Source organism: Rutilus rutilus (genome assembly GCF_951802725.1).
Source record: "Rutilus rutilus genome assembly, chromosome: 3".
Taxonomy (NCBI): domain Eukaryota; kingdom Metazoa; phylum Chordata; class Actinopteri; order Cypriniformes; family Leuciscidae; genus Rutilus; species Rutilus rutilus.
Window position 1 is genome coordinate 32604301 of NC_140211.1, and position 21559 is coordinate 32625859.

At 38.5% G+C, this 21559-nt stretch overlaps 1 long non-coding RNA gene across 2 annotated transcripts; it reads right to left on the minus strand.

The window, feature by feature from the left end:
- Nucleotides 1–4258: 4258 nt before the first annotated feature.
- On the minus strand, nt 4259–5193 carry LOC311288506. Of its 2 annotated transcripts, XR_014626944.1 has the most exons (4): nt 5147–5193; nt 4992–5064; nt 4379–4469; nt 4259–4286 (listed from the first exon to the last, which is right to left on the minus strand). It is a non-coding gene; the product is annotated as an uncharacterized lncRNA (long non-coding RNA). The 2 variants fall into 2 exon arrangements; XR_014626945.1 differs by having other exon boundaries at nt 4992–5179.
- Nucleotides 5194–21559: the final 16366 nt, after the last annotated feature.

Sequence of the window (21559 nt, forward strand, 5' to 3'; positions counted from 1 at the left end):
GGATTTTGGGCAGAATGTTCCAGTGGATAAAAGCTTTTTTGTCTGAAAGAAATCTAAGGGTTAAAATATGTGGGGAATTAAGTGTCGAATATATAGCTGAGCATGGTACTCCTCAGGGGAGCATTGTTAGCCCTATATTTTTTTATATAATGATAGATGAGATCTTTAAAAATGTGCAGGGGCCTGATGGAGTAGCTTTGTTTGCTGATGATGGAGCAATGTGGAAGAAAGGGAGGAATTTGGACTTCATAGTAAAGAAAATGCAGATTGCAGTAAATGAAGTCCAGAAATGGGCAGTACAGTGGGGATTTAGGATTTCAGTACACTGTAAAGAGGTTGCTGTAAATTTTACAGTATTATTACTGTATTTTCACTTACAGTATACTGTACCACTTACTGTAATTGCATTTACAGTATTAGTACTGTATTTTCACTTACAGTATACTGTATCATTTACTGTACTTGCATTTTTCTTTTATGTTAAAAATATATAATTTTTTCAGACCGGTGTTGGCAGAATTTTCCCTAACCCTCAAACTTGATGCTGCATGTACTTTGGCGTTAATAAAAGCACTACATCTGATTCTGAATCCACCTACAGTAGTGGTGGGGGAAAAATCGATTCTGTTCAGTGTCGCGACATTTTGCGCACGCAATTATATTGATACAGTAGCGCAAAGTATTCCAAAATAGGTTATAAGGCTGTGACGGTGGCAGTTTTTTTTTACCACTGCGGTGGTAATGGACCAACTACCTGCAGTGGTTGGGGGGTTATTATGAAAATTGAAATAAATTTTTTTTAGTTTATTCGAGCAAAAACGTCTTTATTTGAGCAATTCCGTCAAAGAAGCAACACAAAGCCTGTAAAGCATTCAAATACATATCAGTAAATATTAGAAACTTACATAATAGAAAAGTTAAATCTATAAAAAAAAAAAAACTTTCGTTTAATACTTCCACACAAAGACACGTGATTCCACATGAAGCCATACCGCTCTGCGCTTTGAGAGGGATGTGGGACACGAGGAGGAAAGAGACCATCGATCTATTTTCTGATATCTTCATGTTTTCTACTTGTTGTAAAAGGTATGAAAAGTGAATTTAATCTTCCACAAGGGCAAGACATTTAAGCTATGTTTGAAATTGCGCTGCCAAAGAGAGCGAAACTAAAAATCAAATAAACTTGACGCGCCGTACATCTCTAATAACAAGCAAAAACTGTGTTGAAATGAATCTGACGTGCAAGTAAAAATGTAGGCTATCTGTCCTAAAACCTTTTTCTACTTTACCACAGTAAAGAATGTGAATGTAATAGGCCTAAATAAAAGCGAACCAAGGAAGAAACGTTTATAATCCCCTTCGAAAATCGAGACGTAAGTGAAGATTGTGGGAAAAAAACAAGGTATTACATGCAGGGATGAGTCACAATTTTTGGATATTCGGATTAGTTTATTTAATTATAGAATTATAGTATATCGAATAGGTTGTGTAATTATTCTCTAAAATAAAATCTCCATGTTTTTGGTGCTAATGCGGTGGTGATGCGTTCATATAATTACGTTCTGTAATAAGGTCCTGTGTCCTGAATGTTCAAGGACAAAGTTTTTGCACTAGCCTCCAGTAAATGTGTAGAAGATGTTCACAGATTTAATGTGACATTTGAAGTGAGTTGAGCAGTCTTATTTTTTGTAATGTCTTTGAATAATATGGGGGACATGAATCGCAATATATCGCAGAATCGAATCGCAATACTTGCTGTATCGCAATGTTAGGAAGCGCAATAATATTGAATTGTGGCCCAAATATCGCAATACTATCGAATCATCAAATTTTTGCCAATTTCCACCCCTAACCTACAGGGATGGTATTACCCCATAATACATTACATTAAAATCATTAAAGCTTCATTCTTTTTCAATACATTCCTGTAGCTTAGATTTCCAGGGAATGGATCATTTAAATTAAACTTAATACAATGTAAGTTGCTTTGGATAAAAGTGACTTCCAAATGCATGCATGTAAATGTAATGTAATGTAAAAGAAAAAAAAAATATATATATATATATATATATATATATATATATATATTTTGGTTTACCTGATTCTGCATTCGACAAAATAGACAGCTAATGCTGAAGAGTCGTCTGTTAGCAGTTGTAACTGGATGATGATTCTGCCCTTCATTGTCAGCATCCATGTTTTTGCTTTGAGAACAGACTCTCCTGAAACAGACAAAGTCACAGCAGCCTTTTAGTGTTATAGTTTACAGAAAAAAACTAAAATACAATAACAGAACTTATTACTAACAACAATAACATGTGGGGTGAAGATGAGGTAAGATATAATGTTGTATGGTGTTTATAGTTTTTAATCAATTAAACAACATTAAAAATATTAGTTAGCAAAACTTTGCTATATTGATAATGGTAACGTTATATTGCTAACCCTTTCCTCCTCCTTCTCCTCTTCCTCCTCCAACGTCAACCTGTTCTGTGTATTAGTGGAGAGCGTCAGCAGTGACTACGTTTACATGCAGCCAATATCCGGGTTATGGTCGGGTTAGGGTCACTATTTGGGTTTCTGAAACATTCGGAATAACCCGTTTACATGCGTGAGCAGAGAGAGTTACTCCTGTATACATGGAATTTGTAATCAGTTGGGAATATCCCGATGTAAACGGCGACGCACGGTTAGCGTCGGGACGTACGGACAACCTTAAGACGCAATATGCGTCATTTCCAATTCTTCTTCCTGTATCCAAAGACAACAACAACAGCAGCAGCACCCGGATAATGAATAGTTCGGGGCAGATAGCGATCGCCTTTGTTTACGCTTTCCTTCTCGCTCCAAAAGTGTGGTGCTGTGCTGCGTCTCGCCATGTTAACCTCTACTTCTTGTTTACTTCCGGTATACTGCACGCGGGTTTCTGTATGCGCCATCTCTACTCAAAAGACCAAGATTCCTTGCGAATAGAACATACGCAGAACACAAATCAATGTTCCTTTTGATGGGGATATGCCGATACGCGTTTACATGACCAAATATTCGGGGTAAAGGCCCGTTCACACCAAGCACGATAACTATAAAGATAACGATAAAGATATAATTCTAAAAATCGTTCTCCATATTAAAGAATAACAGAGTTCACACCACAACTATAACGATAAAGATATGAGGAACGATATCGTTGGGATCACTTTCAGAACGATTTTTTTCCAGCTGTCAAACGATAAAACACTGACAGCCAATCAGAATCCATTCTAATTTAAAGGTCTCGCGCATTTAAAATGGGGCGGGCGCGCGCGTGCTTAGAATAGGTCGTTGGTGTGGACGCATATATAGTTATCTTTATCGTTATCTTTATAGTTATCGTGCTTGGTGTGAACGGGCCTTAAGCCTGGTTTATACTCGACGCGTCCGCACGAGCGCGAAGGTGCGCGCGGCAAAAATGACGTCAATGCGGTGTGGGCGGTCGTGCGCGTTGGGTTCGCAAGACCCAATTTCGCCTGGCGGTGTGCGCGACATTTTTTGTAACAACGCGCGCGGCGCCGCATCCGAAGATGAACGACTTCGAGCCGAATCTGGCCGAGCTCGAACTTCTCACCACACCGGCACCCAGTTTGCACGTCTAAATGAGTTGCTTACATTTAAAAAATGAGCATACAATAGCATACAAAGTATTTTTAATGAACATAAAGGTCCATGTTTAATAAAAATGTTCACGAAACTTAATGAAATGTTTAGTGAAATTAGAAAATATGTAAGAGATAGTTAATTTAGTTATGTTTTATACACATTCTCATATCCATATATTTTGTTTTATTGTCACGAGTAATAATCTCAGGGTTTACTGGGTTTTACACGATTATTTTTGTGGTGTTGGTGGTGGTGTACTAAAATAAACACTGTCACGTGTAGCTTTCTTCTTCTCACTGCTGATTCCTGATGGTTTAGAGGACAATTACTCGAGTCGCCCCCTGTCGTTTCAAAGAATAGTACAACGGCGAGCGCGTCAAGTATAAACGCCTCGTCCGTTTGGGGAGGTGCGCGCGCAGTCTGCGGAGACTCGCGCTGCGGAGCCAGGCGAAAGTATAAACAAGGCTAGAAAAGGGGTACCCCAGGGGTAATATCCGGGTTTTTAAAAACCGGGATATGAGCATATCCGGGTTTTTGCCGGTGTTTACATGGCCGTGCGCGACCGGGTTATTGCTAATAACCCGGTTTTGAACGGGTTATTGGCTGCATGTAAACGTAGTCAGTGTTGTACAGTCCGGAGGGAATGGCCGCTGCAAATTCAAAATAAAGAACAGAAAAGAACATGTTTGCCTGCTTAACTAATGCATACTTCAGCTAATTTAGTTGATGTCATCTTACTCACCTGTAGATGTTATCACCATTACGAAGGCAATCACAAAAAAGACTCCAAAATACACCTCCGACATTTCAGACGACATAATTCAGACCAGAAACTTGAAAATAAAACAAAAGATGAAATTAACAATGGTGTTGGATAAAGGGTTAGTTTACTCAAAATTGTAAATTCTGTCACCATTTACTCACCCTCAACTTGTTCATAACTTCCATTAAATTATTTAATGTGCTGTATACAAAAGAAGATATTTTAAAGAACATGAGCAACCAAACAGTTACTGGTCCCCATTGACATCCAAAGTATTTTTTTTCTATTATAGAAGTCCATGCGGACCAGCCACTATTTACCAACATTATTCAAAATATCTTATTTTATGTTCAGACGAAAGAACTTCATGCAGGTTTAGAACACGTTGTGGGCAAGTAAATGATGACATACATAATTTTCTGTTTAAGGTGTACTACGTTATCCCTTTAACTTAGTTTTACTCAGTATTTACGTTGTACATCTGCCAAAAAGTTGTGAAAGAGGAGACAGAACATACCAAAGTTATTATGCTTCTCTGTTTGATAAGTTTACTTCGGCTAATTTAGGTGAAGTTGACCATAACGTTACATACCAGTTGATGTTATCACAATGAAAAGGCTCCAACACACTCCATCGTTGCAGATGGCATTATCCAGATCACAAACCTGAAAATAAATCATATAGGCCTACGTGAAAATATTGTTTAAAACCCGCACTTTAACAAGGGTTTCGTCTATCTCACTTTACCTCAGTATTTCACGTTGAGTTCGCTGTTAGCTCGGTTAACGTTACCGCCCGCCTGATGAGCTAACTTGCGTTAAAGAGGCAGAGGAACACACAACCATTATTTTTTATAGTTTTAACTAAAGAATATTTCGGCTAATATAAGTGAACTTAACTTACTCACGAGTTAATATTATCACCGTGACAGCGACCCAGCCGACAGTCAGGAAAAAAAGACAGTAATAAAGGCACCAAAAAACCATTCTGACAACAGTCAGGAAAAAAAGGCACTAAAACCATTCAGACGAAAACAAAACGATACATCATGTTAGTTTGCTGTTAACATAAGTAAAAACATTTGAAAATGTTTGTTTTACATAAAATAGAAATTATATACTAACCTTTTTGGTGAGTTACATGATCTTTTGTCCGTGCATTAACTGCCACTTCACCCCTCAAAAAAACACTTGAAAAGAAATCCCTCTTGCCATTGGTCAGTTTTTCGCGGGCAAGTTCACTACTGTAAATTGATTTACAGTAGTGAAGAATTACAGTAGTGACCCTATATTTTCCCATAATCCTTTGCGGTTTACAGCAACATACTGTATACATATTTTACAGTATCTTACTGTACATATTACAGTAAAATACTGTTCAAATTACAGAAATCCGTTACAGTGTAGAGAAAACAAAAGTTATGTTCTTTTCTAGGGGGAGCATAAGACCTGAATTTTAAATTCATCTGTCAGGTAGAGAGCTGGAAAGAGTAGAGGTTTTTAAGTACTTGGGTGTATGGTTTGATAAGAAATTGTCATGGGCCTTCCATATCCAGAAGATGGTGGATAAGTGTAAGAAAATTCTAAATGTAATGAGGTGCTTGTGTAGGGTTGAGTGGGGTGCGTCTGGGTTAGCATTGAGGACAATTTACACTGGTCTAATGAGATCAGTGTTTGATTATGGGGGTGTAGCATATGGGTCAGCCTCCAAGTCATTATTATATAAACTTGATGTAATGCAAAACCAAGCCCTGAGAATTTGTAGTGGAGCTGTCAAAACCTCTCCAGTGGCAGCCATCCAAGTGGAGGTGGGGGAGATGCCCTTGTATTTGAGAAGAGATCAGCTTGCCTTAGTGTACTGGGCTAATCTTATGGGACATAATGATGATCACATTGCACAGCCAGTCCTAAGAAATTGTCAAGATCGATTGAATGAGGGAGTAAAAAGCTTTGGGTGGACTATCAAACAAAAAGTTGAGAATATGGGGTTAAGTGATCTTAATATCTGCACTACAGTTCCATACTCTACAGTTCCCCCTTGGACTTTTGAGGAATTAAAAGTGGATCTAGGGCTGCTTGAAGAAAAGCAGGAAAATGAAGTGGACAAATGGAGAGTTAGTGGATAGGAGAACACTACAGACAGGACATGATCATATTTACAGATGCTAAAAGAACTGATAAAAGGGTGGGAGTGGCGCATGTGGTGCCTGAACTGGGGTTGGCTGTAGTTAAAGGGGACCTGTTATGCAAAATTCACTTTTGCATGCTGTTTGGACATAAATGTGTGTTGGCAGTGTGTGTACACAACCACCCAATAGTGATAAAAATCCACTCACTCCTTTTTTATTAATCCCCATAAATCATCAGCAGTGTCTCCCAACGACCTGTTTTCAGAATGCGGCTTTAGTGACGTCACTAAAGCCACAGGCTCCGCCCACAAGTGTTGACAGACACTGCGGTTTTAATATAGACCCGCCCTGATCGAGGTCACAGCGAGTTGTGCACATCCACCATTGCTGCACTGACGAGATTGTCTCCTAAGCGTTGTAGGTGTTGTGTGGCTGGATGTATTAATCCACATAGCTCTCTCTATTTACTCCCGAAATCTGAGGCAGCCGCTGAAGACGAGGTGGAATTATTTTGTTTTCAAAGAAAATGCTCCCTCAACTCTCCCGAAATTCGTTTATGTACTTACGCACTTCTTATACTGTGTTTACTCGTCTCTTACGGTGATTTTCTGGAGTAAAACTGACGCTTCATCTTTTGTGTGATGTACAGTACACTTTATTAAACTCATCAGTATATTTTTGATCATCATTCGGACCTGGTCCAAAACAGCAGACTTGTAGGCTATTAATAGTGGATACATACAAGCAGATGACAAATACGTTATAACCGTAATTAAGCTAAACTATACCTGTTCCATCTCTATACAGCATATATTCTCTGACTCTGTAGGCATTATTGTCCGACTCACCGTTACTGTGAGTTTCTGATTGATATTATAATCATTCCGTGAGATGAAATTGTCCTGAGACTGAACGTGAGCTCATGAAGCTCTGCCCCCTGTGCTGTGCAGCAGCAGCTTACTAAAACACACTAGGCACACACTAAAACAGTTCGTTTTTCTGAGCACCAAAAAGTGCTGTTAAACATGCTGTAAAAAATGATCTGTTGGGTATTTTGAGCTAAAACTTCACATACACACTCTGGGGACATCAGAGACTTATTTTACATCTTGTGAAAAGGGGCATAATAGGTCCCCTTTAAGAGGCTAAATGATGATTTGGCTGTATATACGGCAGAGCTTGTAGCTATATGGTTTGCCCTGTTATGGTATCCAGAATTCCCACATACTACAATATAGTTAGAGTTGCAACTTTTAGTTAGCTACAACCCAACACTGAATTGCAGGATAGCCATGTCTCCGCTTTATCATGCTAACCAGGTGCAATAGTAAGAAAGCATCATGCCGATGAAGAAATTGAACCTCAATGACAGTCCTTTTTGTCGAATTAAAAGCACCTACATTAAATGTTATGCAGCTTTGACAATATCTCTGAATATTCATAGACTCTCCGGGGGCAGGTGTTGACTAACTGCAACATATGGAACCAAAGAACACAAACAACTGTGCACACCACAAAACCTGATGGAGGAACACGCAGCACATTGAACCATGTGCACAGAGCATTAACTGAAATTTTGGCCAACAGGTGCGCTTGTCGAACAAGATGCATGTTCGATTTGTGATTATTAGTGTAATTCTGACCCTGGATAGCGCCACAGTCTGACTGGAATCACTGACTCGATAACACTGCACGCAGAAAATGACACAGTAGAGTCTGTAAAGGGGCCTTGAAGCTTTTCAAAGACATTCAGAGAGACATTTTCTCATGCCAATCAATGAGAGGGGTTGTTGAGATATGAGATGGAGCCTTGCTGAGGAAAAATGGGATTTTCCCAGTCTGATTTTACAGATACAGATGTGCTTTTTCAGATCAATACCTACCATGGCGAGGATGAAGAAAAATGGTGAGAATTTCATTGCAATAATCTCTGTAAGATGCATTTAGTCTCTGGTCAAATATATTTAGCCTTTGCTGAAATTGCTGGATCAAACACAGTTACAGTATGTGCTATGAATAAGGGGTATATATACCCAATACTATCATATAAATGTTTTCACAATATCATTACAAATGTCTGAGATATTTAATATATTTAGAGCAAATTAAAAACAATTATTTAAAGGAGTAGTTCACTTTAAAATTAAAATTAGCCCATGATTTACTCGCCCTCAAGCCACCCTAGGTGTATATGACTTTCTTCTTTCAGATGAATATAATCAAAGTTATATTAAAAAATATCCTGGCTCTTCCAAGTTTTAAATAAAGGCCTTCTGAAGCAAAACGATGAGTTTGTGTAAGAAAAACTTAAATAATTTAAATATTTAAAACTTAATAAAGTAAAATAACTAGCTTCCGGCCAAACGAACATACTTAAATTCCATTTAAGTGTAAAGCACAATTTATGTGAGTAATGCGACCTACTGCTCATATTTACGCTATGCCATGGATGCACTATGCTACTTATGACATCATAAGTTTCGTAAGTTGCGCATTAGGGGCAAGTAGACTGCATATGGCCGTTTGGCCATTTTTACTTTGTAAAACTTTATTTACCCCCCGGAGCCATGTGGAGTTCGTTTATTATGAGCGTGGAGCACGTTTTTGAGCTTCAATCTGTTGGTTGCAATCCACTGCCATTATAAAACTTGGAAGAGCCAGCATATTTTTTTGTATAACTCCGATTGTATTCGTCTGAAAGAAGAAAGTCATATACACCTAGGATGGCTTGAGGGTGAGTAAATCATTGGCTAATTTTCATTTTAAAGTGAACTAATCCTTTAAAGTAAACATTAATTACATTAAACATTACTTAAAGATAAACAAATATATAATCAAAATAAAATATATTATCAATATGTATGATATCTTAAAGCACATTGCTTTAACACTAGAACTGCCATGGCGGTCATTTTGACCGTTTTGAATTTTATATCTGCAATAACTTTGTTGAAAAAAATAAATAAAATCCTGCTGGTACCTGACTTTTCCTAAAAGTGTCTGTATTTTCATTTAAGATGTTTTTCATATAAATTACACATAAGGCAAAAAAACAAATGAACATATTTACCTATTTCAGCCATAGACGGTCAGATTGACCGCACTGAATTTCGCGGTATTATTGTACATATACCAATATACACAACAATAAAATGTGGTAAAAAATACACAAAACATATTCCACAACAAATCATTTAAATGGAATGATATTCAGAACAGAACAAGAATGAAAAAATAACTATAAACAAGCCAAAATGAAATAGGCTACTTTCAAGCGAAAGTGAAAGTAAGCGGCGTTGGGCTCACGTAACTCTCTAATTAGAATAAAAATGTTTCAACATTTGCGATGTATTTGGATGGTAAACTATTCTTTATTATGCTTTGTAGGCTACTTCACTCACATTCCAATATCGACGGAAAAAATCTTCACATGCGCAAAATGGTACGAATTGTAGGCTACTGACTATATAAACAGAGCAGTGGATTTTTTATATGTTAGGTTGACTATTTTATTATTATATTTTATTATGGCTATAATGAACAGGCTGCGATGTCAAGATTGCAATGCTGGAATATGGTGTGTGTGTGTGTGTGTGTGTGTGTGTAAGGCGTGGGCGCGATCGAACAGTGTAAACATGAAAACAGGCTGCTCCGTCATTTTGGACATCTACGGATATTATTATTTATAGATGTATAATTAAACTTGTTTAAATGTACAGTTTGGTGTTGTTTTGTTTTTAAAAGATATCCTAATACAATAAATGCATTAATCTCTCAATTGGGTATTTATCATTAAAGATATAGAGTTTGGAATCTAGCGGTCAAAATGACCACTTGCGGCAGTTCTAGTACTTATGGAATTCTGGCACTTCTAGTGTTAAGTCATAAAAAAAAAAAAGAAGCAATTTCAACTTTCTTATAGGTTTAAAACTTTTCTTATAGGCTTAAACCTTTTTAAAGTAAGTTTCATATAATTAAAGTTGAAATTACTTGTGTCAGGGTTCTGTCACTAGTTTATTTCTTGGTTTTGTGACAGAGCCATGACACTCCGGTTTTGTTTTGTCTTGTGTGAGCTTGATGTTCGGATGCACTCATGTCTAGTTCAGTTTCTGTCCGGTGGCGGGATCGAGCACTCGCGCTCCATGTCTTGTTTCTCATGTGAGCGCACACATTGTGTGTTCATTCACTCGCCGTGCGCTCTTGTCTTTTGTGTTTTGTGAGTGCTTGGTTCATATTTTCTTTGGCCAGGCGCTCTTGTGTTTTCATGTTTTGTGTAGCATGCGGTTTGTTTACACCGTCCGCCATCCGCGTGCTTGTCGCATGTTGTCGTGTTTTTTGTGAACACTAGCATCCGGACCAATCAGACACACACAAATTATTCATTATATTTAATGAATGATCCAGCAAACTCACTCTCCCCACAAAGGTCTATGAAACTTCCCCCCAAAACTAGCATCCCAAATGAAGCTAACACACTGGCAGAACCTGGTGTCCTGTTACAGGACACATTAAAGGGCACCTATTATGCCCCTTTTCACAAGATAAGTCTCTGATGTCCTCAGAGTGTGCATGTTAAGTTTTAGCTCAAAATACCCAACAGATAATTTTTTACAGCATGTTTCAATTGTCATTTTTTAGGGCTCAGAAAAACGCACCGTTTTAGTGTGTATCCCTTTAAATCCAAATTAACTGCTGCTGCCGGCCCAGGGGGCGGAGCCTCACGAGCTCGCACTAAGAGCCTGTACAATCTCATCTGATAATATCAAAACAGAAACTCTCAGTAGTGGTGTTCATTTCGACTCGGAGTTGGCAATTAATGCCCACATAGCCAAAGAATATATGTTGTATGGAGATAGAACAGGAATAGTTTAGTTTAATTACGGTTATTTGTCATCTGCTTTTATCCACTATTAATACAAGCCTGTAGCAGACCCCGTCCGAATGATGACCAAAATATACTGATGAGTTCAATTAAGTTTATTGTACCTCACACAAAAGATGAAGCCTTAGTTTTACTCCAGAAAATCACTGTAAGAGCCGAAAAAACACAGTATATAAGTGCGCATTAAAGTCTTATCCATAAACTCTCTCTCTCTCCCTTTCATTATCATGGAACATACACAACACAGCGAAATACACAAAACACTCGTTACTAACAGTAAACAAATATAATACAGACCTTTTCAGTGGGTGCTTAATCAACTGGTAAACTGTATATCCACAACTGGATGAGCTGTCATAAAGTGCGTGCTCTCACTTTCATTTTTGCTGTGATCAGTAACGTTAGTAACGTTACAGATCCATCCTCAAGTAACAACCAGAGTAAATGAAGACTGCTAAGTTCATTCTTACATCCAACAACAAAACACCTCAATCGCTTAGGAGACATTCTTGTCTACAGTTGCTCCAGCGTGGAAACAATGGCGGACTGTGTCCAGCTCACTCAGGGCGGGTCTATGCTCAAACTGCAGTGTCAATCAACAGTCGTGGGAGGGGCCTGTGCAAAGTGACGTCACAATGCCCCGAATCTGAGAACAGCTCGTTCTGAGACAGTGCTTATGATTTATGGGGATTTTTAAAAAAGCACTTGGTGGATTTTTATCATTATAGGGTGGTTGTGTACACACACTGCCAACACACATTTATGTTCAAACACCATGTAAAAGTGAATTTTGCATAATACAGTGAGGAAAATAAGTATTTGAACACCCTGCTATTTTGCAAGTTCTCCCACTTAGAAATCATGGAGGGGTCTGAAATTGTCATCGTGGGTGCATGTCCACTGTGAGAGACATAATCTAAAAAAAAAAATCCAGAAATCACAATGTATGATTTTTTAACTATTTATTTGTATGATACAGCTGCAAATAAGTATTTGAACACCTGAGAAAATCAATGTTAATATTTGGTACAGTAGCCTTTGTTTGCAATTACAGAGGTCAAACGTTTCCTGTAGTTTTTCACCAGGTTTGCACACACTGCAGGAGGGATTTTGGCCCACTCCTCCACACAGATCTTCTCTAGATCAGTCAGGTTTCTGGGCTGTCGCTGAGAAACACAGAGTTTGAGCTCCCTCCAAAGATTCTCTATTGGGTTTAGGTCTGGAGACTGGCTAGGCCACGCCAGAACCTTGATATGCTTCTTACAGAGCCACTCCTTGGTTATCCTGGCTGTGTGCTTCGGGTCATTGTTATGTTGGAAGACCCAGCCTCGACCCATCTTCAATGCTCTAACTGAGGGAAGGAGGTTGTTCCCCAAAATCTCGCAATACATGGCCCCGGTCATCCTCTCCTTAATACAGTGCAGTCGCCCTGTCCCATGTGCAGAAAAACACCCCCAAAGCATGATGCTACCACCCCCATGCTTCACAGTAGGGATGGTGTTCTTGGGATGGTACTCATCATTCTTCTTCCTCCAAACACGTTTAGTGGAATTATGACTAAAAAGTTCTATTTTGGTCTCATCTGACCACATGACTTTCTCCCATGACTCCTCTGGATCATCCAAATGGTCATTGGCAAACTTAAGACGGGCCTTGACATGTGCTGGTTCATTGAGACCCCACGAGGTGAGATCTTGCATGGAGCCCCAGTCCGAGGTAGATTGACAGTCATGTTTATCCTCTTCCATTTTCTAATGATTGCTCCAACAGTGGACCTTTTTTCACCAAGCTGCTTGGCAATTTCCCCGTAGCCCTTTCCAGCCTTGTGGAGGTGTACAATTTTGTCTCTAGCGTCTTTGGACAGCTCTTTGGTCTTGGCCATGTTAGTAGTTGGAATCTTACTGATTGTATGGGGTGGACAGGTGTCTTTATGCAGCTAACGACCTCAAACAGGTGCATCTAATTTAGGATAATAAATGGCGTGGAGGTGGACATTTTAAAGGCAGACTAACAGGTCTTTGAGGGTCAGAATTCTAGCTGATAGACAGGTGTTCAAATACTTATTTGCAGCTGTATCATACAAATAAATAGTTAAAAAATCATATATTGTGATTTCTGGATTTTTTTTTTTTAGATTATGTCTCTCACAGTGGACATGCACCTACGATGACAATTTCAGACCCCTCCATGATTTCCAAGTGGGAGAACTTGCAAAATAGCAGGGTGTTCAAATACTTATTTTCCTCACTGTAGGTGCCCTTTAAGACTGATAAGACTTTTTACGACCCCAAAAGGAATTTGCAAAGAGATGTGACTCTCACTTAATTCTTGCTGAGAAGGAGAAATAAACCCTTTTAATCCTATATATTCTATATATAACCACTTGAGAAATGTATAAACATGTATCTAATTTTCTCATCTCATGATTTTCCTTTCATGTGGTTTGGCCTATGTATTCATTCTCACTTTTAAACTCTTTTGGATTAATGTTTCAGACTTGCATACTATGGTTAACCAAAATCATATGTGTAGCATGTTTAGTCTCTATAAACTCCAATCTTTGTCCCCCATTTGTTAATTTACATTACATTTTTCTAACTTTGTGACGCATTCGTATTATAAGAATCGTGAAGATTATTTTGTTAAACACCCAATCAAATTACATGTTCAGAGGCCTGCTTGAACAAAAGGTTGTAAATAAATTCCCTCCAAAGGGGAACAACTTCTTATTGGCTCACAACCCTCCAGAGGGTGTGACATCTTCACGCTTTAAAAATCACTTATCACAAGATCACGCCTCTTAGTCCTTTTCTTAAATGCTGATGTGAAGATGATGATGAAATAGAAGTCTTCCAGGGACCCCAAGCTTGTGCCAGGCTGCGGCCTTGTCTTGCTATTCACCAAAGAATGCTCTCCTGCCTATTGTCTAACCCCACCCATCTTGTTACTTGATTATTGGTTCAGTTGCTCCACCTGTCTCTCCCTCTTAACCTCCCTTGTTTGCTCCCTATTTATTCTCCTTGTGTGTCTCTTGTGTGAGTTCGTAGTCAAGTCAAGTCAAGTCATCGGAGTAGTTTTGATTATACTTAAAATTTAAGGCAGCAACTGAACTTAAGGTTTTAAGTTGAAATTGTGGTTTTTTTTGTGTGTTTTTTTTACAGTGCAAGAATTAGCCAAGACGAGCTGCTAGTACAGAATTATATCATATGACTAGCTTGTATAGTTTCTTTCATGTAGATATGATCTTATTCTTTCATCCATTGTCTTAAGGCGGGTATACACTGTGCGATTTTCGTCCGATTTTGAGCCGAATTCTGACTCGTGCGACTCTTTTTCGGGTCGGGCCGATTTTCAGCTTTGTCGTGCGTCGTTTGTCGTGCAGTGTACAGGGGGAAACGAGAGGCGATTAACCTCTCCCGACCGGCAATCGGATGGTCGGATGAATTTCTGGCATGTTAGAAATTTTGGTCGCTCCTCGTGACTATATCGCGCAGTTGAAGCAGAGATACGAACCGATTGCCCTAAACTCAGTGTTTTTCCCTCACTGCGCCTGCGCGAAAACAGAAGTTTAACCATTTCATCTGCAAAAAAAAAAAAAAACGAAAAGAGGGAGATCTTTAAGTTCTGTAGTTCAAACTATCTACAAATTACTGTTGCTTACCTCCAGTTCATGTTGCAAAATGGATTAACCATTACCCACTTCTTCCAAGCCACCTGCGATGTACACTTTGCCTCTTTTATTAATTTGTTAAACAATGTTTTTGAAATAAAGCTGTTTTTAATTTGCATTGATGAATTATTGCAGTGTTCGGACATATTATGGTTAATAATTAATTATATGCCTATAATTCATTGTAATCGACCTAAATGTTTTAGACAATTTTCAATGAGGAGGAGTAAGCTTCTGTGTGATATTGTATTATCCTCACAGCGCGTTGGTTTTGCGGTGATACGCTATGAAATTATTGCGTGGCAATTTAACAGCCTATCACTTTAATAATAAAAGTAGCCTTCCCTAATAATAATAATAATATACAATAATACTAATAATAATTTAAGACATAAATTGGAAATGCTAAATCATCTTGATATTGATAGCTGATGCTTGTTTTGACAATATCTCTGGATACATGATATCGTCTATAGGCGCAACCCGGCAAGGGAGTTTATCGCGCTGATTCGCGTATATTTCACACGTATAGTGTGAGCAGTGAAGTCGCAGCTCGACGTTCGGACCGTATAGTGTGAGCACAGAAATCCTGAGCTTTGGCTTTACATCGCATGCGATCTACTCGTTCAGTGTGAGTAGGTACCTTGCTGAAATCGCACAGACATCGCACAGTGTATGCCCGCCTTTAATACCAGTGACCCACAGATCCCTTGTGGTACACTTGATCTAATGGACAATTGCTATAATTGATAACAGGCCTTTTCTGAGAGCTTTTTCCTGTGTTACCATCTGTGGTTGCTACAGAACCAATGGCTGAGCTGGCAGGTCGAAGCATGTAATCTCTTCGGGCTCTTTAACCCTGATGGGCATTATTATACATGTGTCTGATCTCTGAAAAACATCAGTGAGAAAACATGCAGGGCACTGCTGTTTGGTATAAAGCTAACCACACTATCCTGATTAAACAAGACATGCAAAGCAAACAATATAATAACATACATGATATTCACATTAAATATCATAGCTCAGTCTGGACTGATGGTATGAATTTGTTTGACCAACCAGTTCAAACAAAATGTGTATGAGTGGAAAAATAAAATATCCAAACAATTAGTCTCTGCTGGAGCAATGTAACAAACTTTGATGAGCCACAGCTCCCACACCACAGAAAAATTATAAAGCAAAGATGATATGACACTGAATTTAAATCAGAAAAGAATAAGGAAGGTGGGATTAAGGCCTATTCATGGTAAATAGCATAGCAGGGTGTATCGGGGGATATACAGAATTTTTTTTTTGAAAATGTATTTAATTGTTTCAATTCAAAAAAATAATTGGAAAAAAAAGAAAGCTAATTAAAAAATGTAATTAAGTCTTTACATAGTCAATAATACTAAACCAATTAAACACAAATCACTAAACCACTGGCCTGCTGTAAATCTATTAGTGTAGATTATGAAATGTGCTGAGCTGAGTTCTGCAGGTATGGATGTTGTGAAGCTGATAAAACCATTTAGCTCATGTTTTATTCAGACAGTCATGTAAATAATAAATTAGCTGTTTCTGAAGCACCACTCAACTCTGATTTCTGTTTACTTATTGATGGTGACAAACATTACACATTAAACAAGACTCAAAGGAAACAGTTTAGAATGACGAGCTGGAGTTGCACTGTTCAGAGAGGAAAAGAGGGATCTGATCAAGAGTCTCTAATGAGCTGCAGAGTAAATGTGGGTTTGCCTGATTACTACCTTGATTCCCTGCACATAATTCTTAACATATGTAACACATGGTAACATCATCATACAGTAGCTTACTGCACATATAAACTGTATGGAAGAAATTATATACATCTAAATCACAGAGACGTGTAAAATTATTCATTGGATACAATGTGTTTAAGACAGTGATATGAAATTTTATATTTCCATGTCACCCATTGCGGCCGAACTCAATAAATCACACGCTTGCTGTGAAAATAGTCCAATAGCTCATTAAAAGGAGAGAAGCTAGACACATTCAAAGTCATATCACCTTTACACAGAAAAGGAATATATCACTAACCAAAAAACTTGTCTGCAATGAACATAAGGCCCTGTTTACACCTGGTTTTAAGATGTGTTTTGGTCGATCGGATCACAAGTGGATGAAGTGTAAACATGGTCTAAAACAATTTGAGCTTGTCCACTTTCTAACACTTCTTGAGGTAGTCGAAAACGCATTCGACCAGATTGCTTTTGTAGTGTAAACGCTCATGTGGTCGTATGTGTTTGAACTGCCACAAAAGACCGCCTACTCTGACCTAACACGTAAACATTATGAGAAGCATGCTGGCCAGACGGGATTTAAACTTGGCTGGTAACCCAAGTTTGGTTTGAAGACCAATCACAGTGTTTTCTTACCATTCCTGATTTCTAACACACACTCGCAGCGTCCGGTGTGGTCTTGCGGCCTTCAGAGAAAAAAAAAAAACGAAAGCTCATGCTCTCTGTATGTTTTTCCATCGTCTCTGTGCGCGTTCATATGTAAATTGATCAAGCTTATTTTGTCCATTAGATCGAAAGATCTGAAAAAACCCATACATCTATCTGCCCATAGACCCTCCCCTAAAAGAAATCAGGACAGAAATTGTCGAAAGTGAACAAAAGTGACGGATTAAAACACCAGGTGTAAACGGGTATGTGTCTGCCTTGTCTACTTGTGATTCGATCCAATCGACTTAATACCAGGTGTAAACAGGGTCTAAGATTTGCAGAAGAAAGCCAAACTCAACAGGAAACGTATTAAAATTAATGAAAGAATGCATCTGCCATTAGATTTTATGCTCTTGCTCTCTTCCAATATCTCTCTCTATGAAGACACAGTATGTAAGGCCCAAATCCACAGTCATCGGAGTAACAGGCACAGGGCTTTTGGACAGCTTTGGACCCATTTGTTAGGGAAGCATAGAAGATTATCCAGATCAGGGCCCATTTGTTGGGGATCTCAGGGCCTCTCCTATACTCAAATCCCTCCAGGTCTCAGGACAAAATGTCACTTAATATCTGGCAATGTGATGATTTGAGAATTTGGACTGTTTTGGCAGAGCTCCATTCAGGAGATTGGTTTGCTGGCTTGACAGACCCACACCAAATCAACAATGACATTTTCCTCATCGCTTCATGCAAACTGTGGGGCCATTTGCATGGTCTTCATGCAGTCCTGATCAAACACATAACTGCACAGTTGGGTTGACTTTCTGCACTGAAATTAACCATCATTACAATCATAACATTTTTAAATTTGGCTGACGCTTTTATCCAAAGCAATGGACCACATTTTCGGGGTATATAATGTTTATCAGTCTATATTCCCTAAAAAATCAATCCCATGACATTGACACCAGATTTATGCTTTCAAATGTATGCTATTAAATTGTAACGGTGGTGACCCGATAATAAATAAATAAAAATCTACAAATGATTTAGTGTAGATTAAAGTTAATAAATTCGGGCGCCAGACAGGAGTAACCCTGTCAATATTTTAAGAAAAATAACCCAGATAGCATAAATACCACCAGTTACATACATCAACTCAAATCCAAAAGGTATAATCACAAAGGACATAGGATTCAGTTTAGAAATATTTTTTGTACTTCATACAAGAAAGAACCAATGAAAAAAAAAAAATAAGTGTGGTTCTCACTCTCACAAACAAACAAAAACCGCAACAATCTGACAAATCTTTGAAGTTCGGTCAATGCTGCATACATTTCCAATTTAAAGACCACAGATTCGGGAGTTCCATATTCCCATGAACAAGATCAGATTTTTGCAATGGAAAAAACAGAAATGTCAATTTTTGTTTTGGGGCAAAAAAAAAAAAAAAAGCAAACGAGAAAGTAAATTAAATGAATGTTACTCACTGCTTATTTTGAGAGGAACCATACTACGGGAAAAAGGGCGTGTGTGGAATTGTGTGAGTGTTTTGGGGAAAGACCAGCCACGTATCCAGCAAAGCCACCACCTTCAGCAATGGTGAACTTTTGCTGGTGAACAGAAACAGCAACAGCTTCGATAGGGAAGATCCAGACGGTTGTTAACCCAGATCGTGGTTTTAAACGCTCCGCACTGAATAAGACGTTGTGGAGAGCTGTATACTCTCCTGCATCCGCTCCAGCAGTGGCACAGCGTTCTATCCACTGATGACTACATCACCGCCGCCCAGGTAAGTGAAAATATGTTCACCTTCCTTCTCGTTTACTGTTCCTCCACATGCACTAGATTTATTTCACTCGTCTTAAAGGGATACTCCACTTTTTTCGGAAATAAGCTCATTTTACATCTCCCCCAGAGTTAAACAGTTGAGTTTTACCGTTTTAGAATCCATTCAGCCGAACTCCGGGTCTGACGGTACCACTTTTAGCATAGCTTAGCACAGATCATTGATTCTGATGAGTCCAGTAGCATTTCTTTCAAAATGACCAACGAGTTTCAATATTTTTCCTATTTAAAACTTGACTCTTCTGTAGTTAAACCGTGTACTAAGATCGACGGAAAATGAAAAGTTGCGATTTTCTAAGCCTATATGGCTAGGAACTATACTCTCATTCCGGCGTAATAATCAAGGAACTGTGCGGCTGTACCATGGGTGCAGCAGGCGTAATGATATGACGCAGCGCCTGAAAATAGTCCCCAGCTCGGTAACTTCTTCCAACGTGACCGGGACTAAGTTTGTCTAACCTATTAGACCTATTTTCAGGCGCTGCGTCATATCATTACGCCTGCTGCACTCATGGTACAGCCGCACAGTTCCTTGATTATTACGCCGGAATGAGAGTAGTTCCTAGTCATATAGGCTTAGAAAATCGCAACTTTTCATTTTCCGTCGATCTTAGTACACGGTTTAACTACAGAAGAGTCAAGTTTTAAATAGGAAAAATATTGAAACTCTTTGGTCATTTTGAAAGAAATGCTACTGGACTCATCAGAATCAATGATCTGTGCTAAGCTATGCTAAAAGTGGTACCGTCAGACCCGGAGTTCGGCTGAATGGATTCTAAAACGGTAAAACTCAACTGTTTAACTCTGGGGGAGATGTAAAATGAGCATATTTCCGAAAAAAGTGGAGTATCCCTTTAAAGCCTCCTGTCCACTATCTAGCTGGGATAACTTAGATGCAGCCTTGGCACTTTACCAGGCGTGGTCGCTGTTACTGAAGCTTCGAGTAATGAACCCATTTTCAAAACAATTATTCTAAGTGGTTGTTCAGTACTTGACCAAAGCTTAAAGGGTAACTCAACCCCTTGTCAGAGCCTGACTCCACCCACTGGCAATATTTGAAAAATGCTGCAATTGTGCAGAGCCCAGCGGAGATAGAGGGAACGACTGACATCTCTATCTTTTCATATAGATTACATGAACAGAGAATATTTGTTTTCATTTTGAATTAGATCATTTAATAGCAGAGATTTAAATGTTTATAAAGATATATTACTTATGCCTGTGTGACTAGTATTCGCTGAGTTTTGTTTAAGTTTAGAGACGTGCTCCAGAAAAAAAGTTCACGGAGACGGAGAGGCAGAAAGCATACCCTGTTTATTTTCTTTATTTTACAAAAGCACAATGTTTTGTTTCAATTGTAAGTGGACACATAAAAAAATAGACATTTAAAAAATTTTCATATTTCTTAAGTCTGTATGACCATAAATGATGGAGTATTTTAAGTCTATTTTGCTGCTATGTGAAAAAATCCAGCAAAACGCACCGGCGCGTTAGTCGACCCCAGAGGGTTAACTTTAGCCTTATAGGAAGGAACATAAATTGTGACTAAAAATATATTCTCACTCACATCAATATATGCTCACTCACATGGGTGGAGTCCATGCAGGAGGAGCAGCATTTGGCACTGTGTCACTTTTCAGCGCGCGCAGTGCTGTTGCATCCAGCAACACTACACCTACGTCCCATCCTAACCACTAAACTAAATACAGATAAAGCTAATGCTAAAAATTTACGCTAACTTAAGCTATCCTAACTGATGCAATACTATGCTACTAACTAACTATGCTTCTAACAATACTACACTAACTGTGAATTATCTACCTAGGCTATATAAATAACTATATTAATGTTATGCTAACTAGATGCTAATATACGCTATCCTGATCGTTTTTAACCCTCAGATGGTCCTCGGTCATTTCTGACCGATAAATTTTCTGTTTTGAATTTCTAAAAATCACAGCTTCATCGGAATGTTATGAAACTTGGTGACTTTTATGGCATTAGGTATGTGAATACAAAAAAAAATTGAGGTCATGATCCGAGCATGCTAAGTGGTCGTAAAAAAAATAGTGACGATTTTGGTCTTCGGTCAAAAATGACAGACCCATAGGAAATGAATGGGAAATTGACAAAAAAAAATAAATTCTCCGAATTTTTGTGTGTACAATCTACAAATCGGCCTCAATCCTAAAAAAAAGTACACCGCTGTAAAGGGGTG